General features: G+C 40.7%; 1 pseudogene; it reads left to right on the top strand.

Annotated features, from left to right (window-relative positions):
* The first annotated feature begins 1,681 nt into the window (after positions 1 to 1,681).
* Positions 1,682 to 2,176, top strand: LOC108538549 (40S ribosomal protein S18 pseudogene; annotated as a pseudogene).
* Positions 2,177 to 11,203: the final 9,027 nt, after the last annotated feature.

Below are 11,203 nucleotides of genomic sequence, written 5' to 3'. Positions count from 1 at the left end.
CCTTGAGTCAGCAAGAATTTAGCTAAAGTGTGTTATTCCAACTATAACAAAAATATATCCCCCTGGACCTCCTGTCATTTGTAATTGGCTTCCATTTATTACATTGCGAGCTCCCACTCTGCTTCTAAGGTCTTTTTTTGCAGTGATCTTACAGTCACTTCTCAACTCCTTTTAGTGGAGTTTTGATCTTCTTTCATATACTCCCTTGCAGTGTCTCCTCAAATGTTCATCCTGTTGTTCCGTTTAGTCTATCAGAGACTTTAGTTTGTTGATCCGAGAGGATAAATTAATGTACGTTCCAGTTTAATGTGCTCCAGAGTAAAGTGCCTCAGGCTATGAGATGGGCTAGTAATTAGCAGAGACAGAATACTTGAGAGGACGTACAAATGTCTTTACAAAGAAGGCATTTGGGGTCAAATTGGGAAAGGTGCAGACACAAAGAGTGACAAGATCTGAGTTTTCTCCTGTGAATAATAATTGTCTCGTTGTGATGGGCTTAGCCTTCCCTTCTATAATAAGGGTGTTTCTGGCTGCAAGTAATTAAAGGTCAGGCTCAAAGTGGCTTAGGCAATGATGGAAATTTATTAGCTCACAAAGCTAAAAAGTGCAAGAGGCAGTCAGGTTTCAGGTAGAATCAGATCAGGGCTCCAGCTTGACTTCTATTTTGAGTCTCTCAACTCTGCTCCTGTCTGTGTCTGCTTCATTTATATCCTGGCTTTTTTCGCATTAAATAACAGCTGAGGTAACTCCACATACAACGATTTCCAGAGGAAGAGAGAACACGCGTCCTGACAACTCTTTGGCAAGAGCAAGAAAATTTCCCAGAAATCTTCCCCAAATTATTCTTGTATCCCTCTGGTGAGTACTGGGTCATTTACCCATCCTCCAGCTATTCGTGGTGGCCAAGGTGATAAGAATAAGCTCACCAAGGCTCACTGTTTATTAGCTCACACATACCTCAAGGTTAAAAGTTGTGGAGTAGGGAACACTTATCGTTAAGGAGGGGTACAAAGTTGGACAGAGACACCTATGTTAGAACCTATGCAGTCAGGAAGAAACTTCATTTCTTTTGATAATCCTCTTAGTTGCTATTTCACATACAGAAAAAAATTTAAAAACACTTTTAGGGTTGCCCTTCTCTTTCCTTCACAAGGATGATTTTTTTTTTTTTTTTTGAGAAGGAGTTTTGTTCTTGTTGCCCAGGCTGGAGTGTGATGGTGCAATCTTGGCTCACCTCAACCTCTGCCTCCTGGGTTCAAGCGATTCTCCTGCCTCAACCTCCCAAGTAGCCGGGGTTACAGGCATGCACCACCATGCCCGACTAACTTTGTATTTTTAGTAGACACAGGGTTTCACCATGTTGGTCAGGCTGGTCTCAAACTCCTGACCTCAAGTGATCCACCTGCCTCAGGCTCCCAAAGTGCTGGGATGACAGGTGTGAGCCATCACGCCTGGCCAAAGATGAAATTTTAATAGTAAAAGGAGAAGAAAAGCAGCACTGGTAACAATAGCATCCCCACTTTCTTGTCTTTATCGGCTTGGGGTCATTACAAAACACCATAGACTAGTTGGCTTAAGCAACATGAATTTATTTTCTTCCAGTTCTGGAGACTGGCAAGTTCTAGATCAAGGTGCAGGCAGTTTCCACAGGAGGCCTACATGCCGCCACTGTGCTGCCACCATGTCTCTAGTGATCCCTGAAAAGTTCCAGCATATTTTGCGAGTACTCAACACCAACATCGATGAGTGGTGTAAAATAGCCTTTGCCATCACTGCCATTAAAGGTGTAGGTCAAAGATATGCTCATGCGGTGTTGAGGAAAGCAGACATCAACCTCACCAGGAGGGTGGGAGAGCTCACTGAGGATGAGGTAGAACGTGTGATCACCACGATACAGAATCCACACCAGTACAAGATCCCAGGCTGGTTCTTGAACAGACAGAAGGATGTAAAGGATGGAAAATATAGCCAGGTCCTAGCCAATGGTCTGGACAACAAGCTCTGTGAAGACCTGGAGTGACCAAAGAAGATCTGGGCACAAAGAGGGCTCTGCCACTCCTGGGGCCTTCATGTCCGAGGCCAGCACACCAAGACAACTGATCACCGTGGCCATACTGTGGGTGTGTCCAAGAAGAAATCAGTCTGTAGGACTTGTCTGTTAGTTTATATACCTTAAAACAAACAAACAAACAAAACAAAACAAAATGGTGAAGGCTGACTCAGTTCCCCAGTGAGGGCCCTCTTCCTGCCTTGCAGACTGCCATTTTCTTGCTGTGTCCTCGCATGACAGAGAGGTCAGATTTCCTTCTCTCTCTTCCTCCTTTTTTTTTTTTTTTTGAGGTTGAGTCTCACTCTATCACCCAAGCTAGAGTGCAGTGGCACGATCTCAGCTCACTGCAACCTCTGCCTCCTAAGTTCAAGCAATTCTCCTGCCTCAGCCTCCTGAGTAGCAGGGATTACAGGTGTGTGCCACCAGGCTCGGCTAATATTTTTGTATTTTTAGTAGAGACGGAGTTTCTCCATGTTGGCCAAGCCGATCTCGAACTCCTGACCTCAGGTTATCCACCTACCTAAAGTGCTGGGATTACAGGCGTGAGCCACTGTGCCTGACCTCTCTTCCTCTTTTTAACAAAGCCATAGTCCTATCAGATTAGGGCCTTACCCTATGAACTCATTTAACTGTAATTATCTCCTGAAGATTCTCTCTCCAGATACAATCACATTGTGGGTTAGGGTTTCAATATATAAATTTGCAGGGGACACAATTCAGTCCATATCAGTAACCCAAGTGTTAATCACTGTGAGAGCTGAAGGGTGGGGTGGGATGAAGTACAAAAGAAGTAATGAATCTGTTTCCTGTTTTCAGGAGCTTATGGTCTTGTTGGGGAGGTAAGAAAAATAAATTATAAATAAGAACAAATGCTGTGAGGTAGAGTGAATGCTGAGGGCACTGCAGAGTGACAGGGATCAATAAAGGTTGGAAGGGGCCAGGAAACTTTTATTTATGTATTGAAATGGGGTCTTGTTATGTTACCCAGGCTGTTTTTGTTTGTTTTGTTTTGCTTTTTAACACAGTGTCTCACTCTATCACCAGACTGGAGCGCAGTGGCATGATCTTGGCTCACTGAAACCTCTACCTCCCAGATTCAAGTAATTCTCCTGCCTCAGCCACCTGAGTAGCTGCGATTACAGGTGCATGCCACCATGCCCAGCTAATATTTGTATTTTTAGTAGAGGCGGGGTTTCACCATGTTGGCCAGTCTGGTCTCAGACTCCTGATCTCGAGTGATCCGCCGGCCTCAGCCTCCCAAAGTACTGGGATTGTGGGCATGAGCCACTGAGCCCGGCCCCAGGCTGGTTTTGAACCAGGTTCAGGTGATCCTCCTGCTTCTACCTCCCAAAGTGCTGAGATTATAGGGATGAGTCACCAGTGGCCGACTGATCAAAAAAACTTCACGGAGGAGTTGACACTTAATCTGGGTTTTTAGAATGGTTGGAAGGGAGTGAGGAGTGTGCGACAGGACAGAAACCTAGACCAAGAGTGTAGCAATGGCGGGCCAAATACCACCTTGTTCTTAGAGAAAACGGACTTTCTAATTGAGGCAGTGGAGTGAATCGGTGAAGAGAGTGGTTCCTTTAATAGAAATCAGAAATTCCAGGAAGGAAGGTGTAGGGATGTGGTTAGATATATGAGGAAAGATGAGGAGTTCATTTTAGAAATACTTGTTTTGAGAAACTGGAGAATTTACCAAGTAAAATATCTGTAATGTTATTAATAATAAGGGCAAAGAGATGAGTGAAAGTAGGACTGATGATAATAGATATTTAAATCATCAAAGGGTTGATAATTTAGGCTGAGAGAATGAATGATCTTTTTGAGAAAATACGAAGGGTGATATATGTAAGAAGAGACCTTAGAAGACATCACCATCACCAAGAAGGATCCAGCAATAGTTAATGGCATAATAACATGAAACTGTTGGAAATGTAATGGATCCAGTTCTAATTTTCTGTTTATACATAGCATTTAGTGTTAAGTAAAATAAATGTTTGTTGATTGACTTGATAATTGAACGAATGTTAGAAGTTTAAAATTCAAAAAGCCTAATGTGCATTAGGGATTTAAAGAAAAAAAAATATGTATATGTTATATATAAGTGTGTGTGTGCATGTATTTTAAATTTAGAGATGGGATTTTGCCGTGTTGCCCAGGCTGTGAACTGCTGAGTTCCTTTTTCATTTGTTTGATTTTTTTTTTTTTCAGGGATGTTTTGAAGTCAAACCAGTTTTTCCACTTCCATTTAATTAAGTGTTTTGAGCATTATTTATTATTCATACACTGAAGAAATGAAAAGCTGAAGAGGTTCTCCCATCACGTGAAAGGATTAATTAGTTCAGTTTTCCGAGGCGTCATCTGACTGTCAGACAGTTCAGGTACATTCACTGAGGCATTTCCAGTGGGCAAGCAGCCTGGGAGAGCACTGCGCTGTGACCTAGTTTTCCCTTTGGAATCAGGTCCTCTCTCCTGCGTTTACCTTGGCCTCTCCCACCCCTTGGCAGATCCACTCCCATTGACCTTTCTGTCTGTACCAGCAGCTGCTGCTGACAGTCCAGCCTTACTTACCTCTGTGAAAACAGTGTATAGCGGTCTGCCTTTAAATTTCCTATTCCCATCTGGACCTCCTTTAGGAGCTCAGCGCTGCTCACAATTGAACCTGAAATTCTAGGTCTTCTAATCTCTTCTCTCCAACTGGCAGTATTTACCACACTGATGTCTAGTTCTTGTGGAGTCTTGTTGTGGGATGCATGAGTTTTATGCTAATGGAGGTGTTTCTGAAGACAAAGCCTTGGGTCAGATAAAAGGTTAATTGATATGTGTAGTGTGACAGTAAAATGCAAGGACTTTAAATTCAGATAGTCTTGGATGTGGATTAGTTTTAATTTGACAGGTGTGTGATTTGGGACAGTTGCTCAATCTTTTTGTGAACATTATTTCCCCAACTAAAAAAAATAGACAAAATACTAATCTTTGAAAGTTGTTGTAAGGATTAATAAGATAATGTACATAAAGAGACCTTGCACAATACCTGGCATATTGTAAGAGCTTGATAGGACAATATTTATATGACAGGCCAAGAAAATATGTGTGCCATTTTCCACTTCCCAAATCATTTTACGTGGGTTTAGAAAGGAGATTAAGAAAGACAAACATATGATCTTTTCCCTAATTTCAGAATATACGCTCCGAGTACTACCTGGTCAGAGCTTTTTGATTCCTATGTTATTTTGTAAGCTAGTGCTTCACAGTGCTAAAGAATAGTGCCTTAGAGAACTTAATGCATTAATAGATTTTCCTTAAACTGGAACTTTTTTTTCTCCTTTATTGAATCAAGAAAGCTAAGTGTCAAACAGGCATATAGATTATACTCTAAGGTAACAAAACTCTATTACGTTGTATTTCATTAGAGCTGAATCAAAGTCATTTTGGAAGAAATCGTGCTGTGTAACAAGAGGGATTGGTAGCAGAGACTTTTTGCTACCATTTTCTCCAGGCTTTTCCATTCTGTACTTGAGTAGCATTGTCCCAAATAGAAATATCCCAGGGTCCTTTTTTCCTCTTGAAAGACTCTAATGTTAAGACTAAATTGGAGATTACCATGGAAGTAAACGACATTAAGGTGTACAGAGAAATATTCAACCTCCCTTAGAAGGAATGTTTCTGCTTACCTTATGGTCTTCCTGTTTCCCTCCTTTCATTATGTAAGCCAGAGTCAGCAGTACCTTTACCATAAATAAGCAGGCAAGTGGCTTCGCAGTGGCTCCTGAGTACCAGCCAACTCTTATACCAACTACGACTCAAATGTTGTTTCCACAAATTAGTTTCCTTTTGTGTGTGTGTATACACACACACACACGCACACACACACACATACATAAGTTATAATGTATAATCAAATATATTTCTGGCCGGGTGTGGTGGCTCATGCCAATAATCCCAGCACTTTGGGAGGCAGAGATAGGCAGATCCCTTGAGGCCAGGAATTCGAGACCAGTCTGGCCAACATGGTGGAATCCTGTCTCTACTAAAAATACAGAAAATTGGTCAGGTGCAGTGGCTCACGCCTGTAATCCCAGCTACTTGGGAGGCTTGAGGCAGGAGAATCGCTTGAATCTGGGAGGCGGAGGTTGCAGTGAGCCAAGATCGTGCCAGTGCACTCCTGCCTGGGTGAGAGTGAGACTCTGTCTCAAAAAACAAAACAAACAAACAAGCAAACAAAACCCCCCCGGAAAATTAGCCTGGTGTGGTGGCCCATGCCTGTAGGCTACTTGGGAGGCTGAGGCAGGAGAATTGCTTGAACACAGGAGGCTGAGGTTGCAGTGAGCTGAAATCCTGACACTGCACTACAGTCTGGGCGACACAGTAAGACCCTGTCTCAAAAAAAAAAAAAAAAAAAAAAAAAACCAGAAAAAAAAGGAAAACTAAATCCATTTCCTGATACATATGACTGTAGTAGTAAATACAGTATTATTACTGATAATTCCTGGAGGTTTTAAAACTTACTCTTGGCTTAAACAGTATACATCAAAATTACTTACACTCGGCGAAAATACCATCTTCATGCTGGAATTAGGAGTTTTTAATTACTTTACATGAGATTATGACTAGATAACCAAACATAACCCCAGATTCTAGTATGGCATTATAAAGAAAGTCTCTCTTGATTTCCATTTTCCATTGAAAAGACGTATCAATATTTGGCTAGAGAAATTTCAGAAGTCATGGAAAACTTCACTTCTCTTGAGAGGAATGAAGAAACTAACCATCCAGGAGAGTTTACTGATTGGCGTGCATTGCATTGTGATTGGCTGGCTGTAGGAAGACTTGGAGTTAGAATTAAAAAATATAATATATTAAACAAATTACTTAAAAAATAAATAGAGTTGGAGGTCTTGCTGTGTTTCCCAGGCAGGCGTCTCAGGCTCCTAAGCTCACGTGATCCTACCGCCTCAGGCCTCCCGTAGTGCTGGGATTATAGCGGGAACCACCAAACCTGGCTAAGATTATTAATTCTTAATTCAGTACACTTCCCAGAACACTGTGGTCACTGGGATAATTTCTTGTGGTACCTTGAAAGAATGTGGGTTGAGCTTCAACTGTTTTGAAATCAAGGTAGTGGCTACATAGTAGTACAAATTATTCTTTAGGAGGAAAAAATTGAATGGTGTAAGTTCTTGCTTTATTTTTAATTATTTTATGTGTTTTTTACTTTTTTATTACTTATTTTATTAAAAATTTTAATTATTTTTATCTTACTTTTAAAAATTTTGAATTTTATTTTTTATTCTTTCTTTTATTTTTTATTTTTAAATTAATTAATTAATTAATATTTTACAGCCAGTGCCTTATCCATTAGGTGACTGGGGTTAAATTGTGCAAGTTTTAAGCTGCAATATTGGTTAAAATCTAGGGAAATTATGAATGTTACAATAATATGAAATCTTAAAGCCTGGATACAAGGCTATGGTATTTTAACTCCATTGTATCAGGCACTCTAAGTAGAAAGATATTGCTGAAAGGGTCTTTGTTTTATAGATTAGGAAACAGGAAATGGGGCCCCCAGAGAACTTAAATCACTTGTTTAAGTTCATTGGGCCACTTAGTGGATGTGGACCAGAATTTAGATTTCTTTCTTTCTTTCTTCTTTAAATTTTAGACCCAGGGGGCTACATGTGCAGGTTTGTTACAGGAGTACATTGCATGTAACTGAGGTTTGGGCTTCAATTGATCTCATTACCCAAAAGAAAACATAGCACCCAGTAGGTGGTTTTTCAACCCTTCCCACACCCACCTTTTGGAGTCCCTAGTGTCTGTTATTGCTATCTTTACGTCCTTTGTACCCAGTGTTTAACTCCTACCTATAAGTGAGAACACGCAGTGTTTGCTTTTCTCTTTCTGTGTTAATTTGCTTAGGATAAAGGCCTCCAACTGCATTCATGTTGCTACAAAGGACATGATTTAATTCTTTTTTTATGGCTGCATAGTGTTCCACTGTGTAGATGAACCAGATTTTCTTTATTCAATTTGCTACTGATGGGCACCTAAGCTGATACCGTGTCTCTGCTATTGTGAATAGTGCTGTAATAAACAAGTGAGTGCAGGTGTCTTTTTGGTAGAATGATTTCTTTCCCTTTGGGTATATATACAGCAATAGATTGTTGGGTTGAATGGCAATTCTATTTTCAGTTCTTTGAGAAATCTCCAATCTGCTTTCCACAGTGGCTGGACTAATTGACATTCCCACCAACAGTGTATAAGTGTTTTCCTTGGCTCTGCAACCTCACCAGCATCTGTTATTTTTTGACTTTCTAATAATAGCCTTTCTGCCTGACATGAGATGATATCTCATTGTGGTTTTTTTCTTTTTTCCCCACAACAAAACCACATTCAATCTCATTGTGGTTTTGTTTTTCATTTCTCTGATCATTAGTGACACAGAACTCAGGTTAGTTGTCTCCTATTTTGAGTACTCACCCACCACAGTACCAGTGTCTAGGAAAAAAATAGTTTCCTTTAATCTCTATTGATTTTACAGTTCAGGATTGAGTCTGCTCTGTAAAGTTAGGAATAGCTAACTACATTTACTCTAAACAGGAAGCTCTTCCTTATGGATACTATACTGTTATCATGGTCTATTTTGGGGAGAGAAGGAGAGTGTTATGGGCTGAATTATATCCTCCAAAAAGAAATATTGAAGCCCTAACCCCTAATACCTCAGAATGTGGCCTTATTTGGAAATAGAGTCATTGTAGATGTGATTAGTTGATATGAAGTCATGCTACAGTAGGGTAGGCCCTTAATCCAATATGACTGGTATCCTTATAAAGAAAGAGACACAGGGAGAAGGAAGCCATATGGAGAGACGGAGATACACAGGGAGAAGATGGCCCTAAATCAATGGAGGTGGACTTTGGAGTGATGCAGTTACAAACCAAGAGATGCCAAGGATTGCCAGCTGTCAGTCCACTTTGTGTTGCTATAAAGGAATATTGGCTGGGAATGGAAGCTTGTGCTTGTAATCATAGCACTTTGGGAGGCCGAGGTGAGAGGATTGCTTGAGGGCAGGATTTCGAGGCCAGCCTGCACAGCATAATGAGACACCATTTCTAAAAAAAAAAAAATAGCTGAGTATGGTGGCACACACCTGGAGTTCCAGCTACTGGGAAGGCTGAGGCAGGAGGATCAGTTGAGCCCGGGAGATTGAGTCTGCAGTGCTGCAGTGAGTGAGCTATGATTGTGCCAGTGCACTCCAGCCTGGGTGACAGAGCCAGACTCCATATTTCTAAAAAAGAAATAAAGTAAAGAAAGAAAAAAAAAGAAAAAAGGAATACCTGAGGCTGGGTAATTTACAAAGAAAAGAGGTTTATTGGGCTCATTGTTCTGCAGGCTGTACAAAAGGCATGCAACCAGCATCTGTTTCTGATGAGGGCCTTAGGAAGCTTTCAGTCATAGTGGAAGGCAAATGGCAAGCATAGTGAAAGAAGGAGCAAGAGAGTGATAGGAGAGGGAGGTGCCAGACTCTTTTTATCAACCAGATCTCCCATGGACTAATAGAGTGAAAACTCACTTATTACCTTGGGGAAGGCACCAAGCCATTCTTGAGGGATCTGCCTCCATGACCCAAACACCTCCGGTTGGGCTCCACTTCTAACACTAATCACATTTCAGCATGAGATTTGCAGGGGCTGAACATCCAAACTATAACATCAGGCACCACCAGAAGCTAGGAGAAGCGAGCAAATATTTTTTCCCTACAGGATTCAGAGGAATATGGTCCTGCCAATACCTTGTTTTTGCCACCTCTAGTCTCCAGAACTGTGGGAGAATACATTTCTATTTTTCTAAGCTTTGTGGTGATTTGTTATAGCAGCCACAGGAAACTAACCTAGGGAGCAAGTCAATGAGAGAATTCATTGGGACCTTCCCGATCAGTCTACTGATCAGTTTGCTCAAGACTCATGAAAGCTCACCAGCTTGGGGCATTTGTCCGTGGCTTCCCTTATACAGCATGGATTCCTATGGCTTTTCCTCACAAAGGTTTTCTAGAATTGGCTTTCCAAATGGGAGGAAGAATGGTGAAAGAGAGGGAACATAACATTTTCTTCTCTTCTTTTGTATTTGGAATTGACAAACTAGAGAAGAAAGCATGTATGATTTTATTGCCGTAGGTTCTGTATATGCATTTATAGGCTACCAGCATACTATTAGTTTGCATGATGCGTGTGCTGTTATCTTAGTTTCTTGCTGTTTTCCTTTTATTCTAGCCATCTTAATACTATTCTTTGGGATTCAGACTTGTCAAGCTGTCTGGATTATAAAAGTGTGCCTTGTACTAGAAGGTGGAAATGTGGAATTTCCCTAAAAAAAAAGCAAAAAAAAAAATCAAAAAAAGCAAATAAACCAGATCCTTCTGACTGCTTATTCTAACAATTTGCCCTTCTCTTATTAAGTTGTGAATTAATTTGACAAAAATTACCTAATAAGTATAAATTCCTATATTCTATAAGAATCGAACAGCTTTTCCTTTGGCAAAAATTCACATTATCTAAAATAATTACTGCATAATACTTTGACTATCATTACTTTTATCATCATTGTTAGATCTATGAGTTGGAGAACTGTGTTTGTTTTCTGAGACAGGATCTCACTCTGTTGCCCAGGCTGGAGTGCAGTGGCATGATCATGGCTCACTGCAGACTCCACCTCCCAGGGCTCAGGTGATTCTCCTACCTCAGAATCCCAGGTAGCTGGGACCACAAGTAAAATTAGCCACAGTGCCTGGCTAATTTTTGTGTTTTTGGTAGAGACAGAGTTTCTGCGTGTTGCCCAGGCTGGTCTTGAACTCCTGGGCTCAAGCAGTCCTCTCTCCTCAGCCTCTTAAAGTGTTGGGATTACAGGTGTGAGCCACTGCACCCATGAATTGGTGAAATTCACATCATTTTTTAAGGTTAAAAATTAAGAGAGTATATTTTAATCTCTCATTTCCTTCTATTCACTGGTAAGACTGTTCTACGTAACTAGTAAACAGACTTCCAAATTATACAAAGTTATGTTCTAACTTACTGTCTTATTAACTTCCCCAGAGACCTACCAATGCCAGAAGTAATAATTATTATTTGGACAGGAAATTGATGTGAGAACTTA

Source organism: Rhinopithecus bieti, unplaced genomic scaffold, assembly GCF_001698545.2.
Source record: "Rhinopithecus bieti isolate Rb0 unplaced genomic scaffold, ASM169854v2 scaffold_15252, whole genome shotgun sequence".
Classification (NCBI taxonomy): Eukaryota; Metazoa; Chordata; class Mammalia; order Primates; family Cercopithecidae; genus Rhinopithecus; species Rhinopithecus bieti.
Note: the sequence above shows the minus strand (reverse complement) of the source record. Positions and strands in the feature narration are given on the sequence as shown.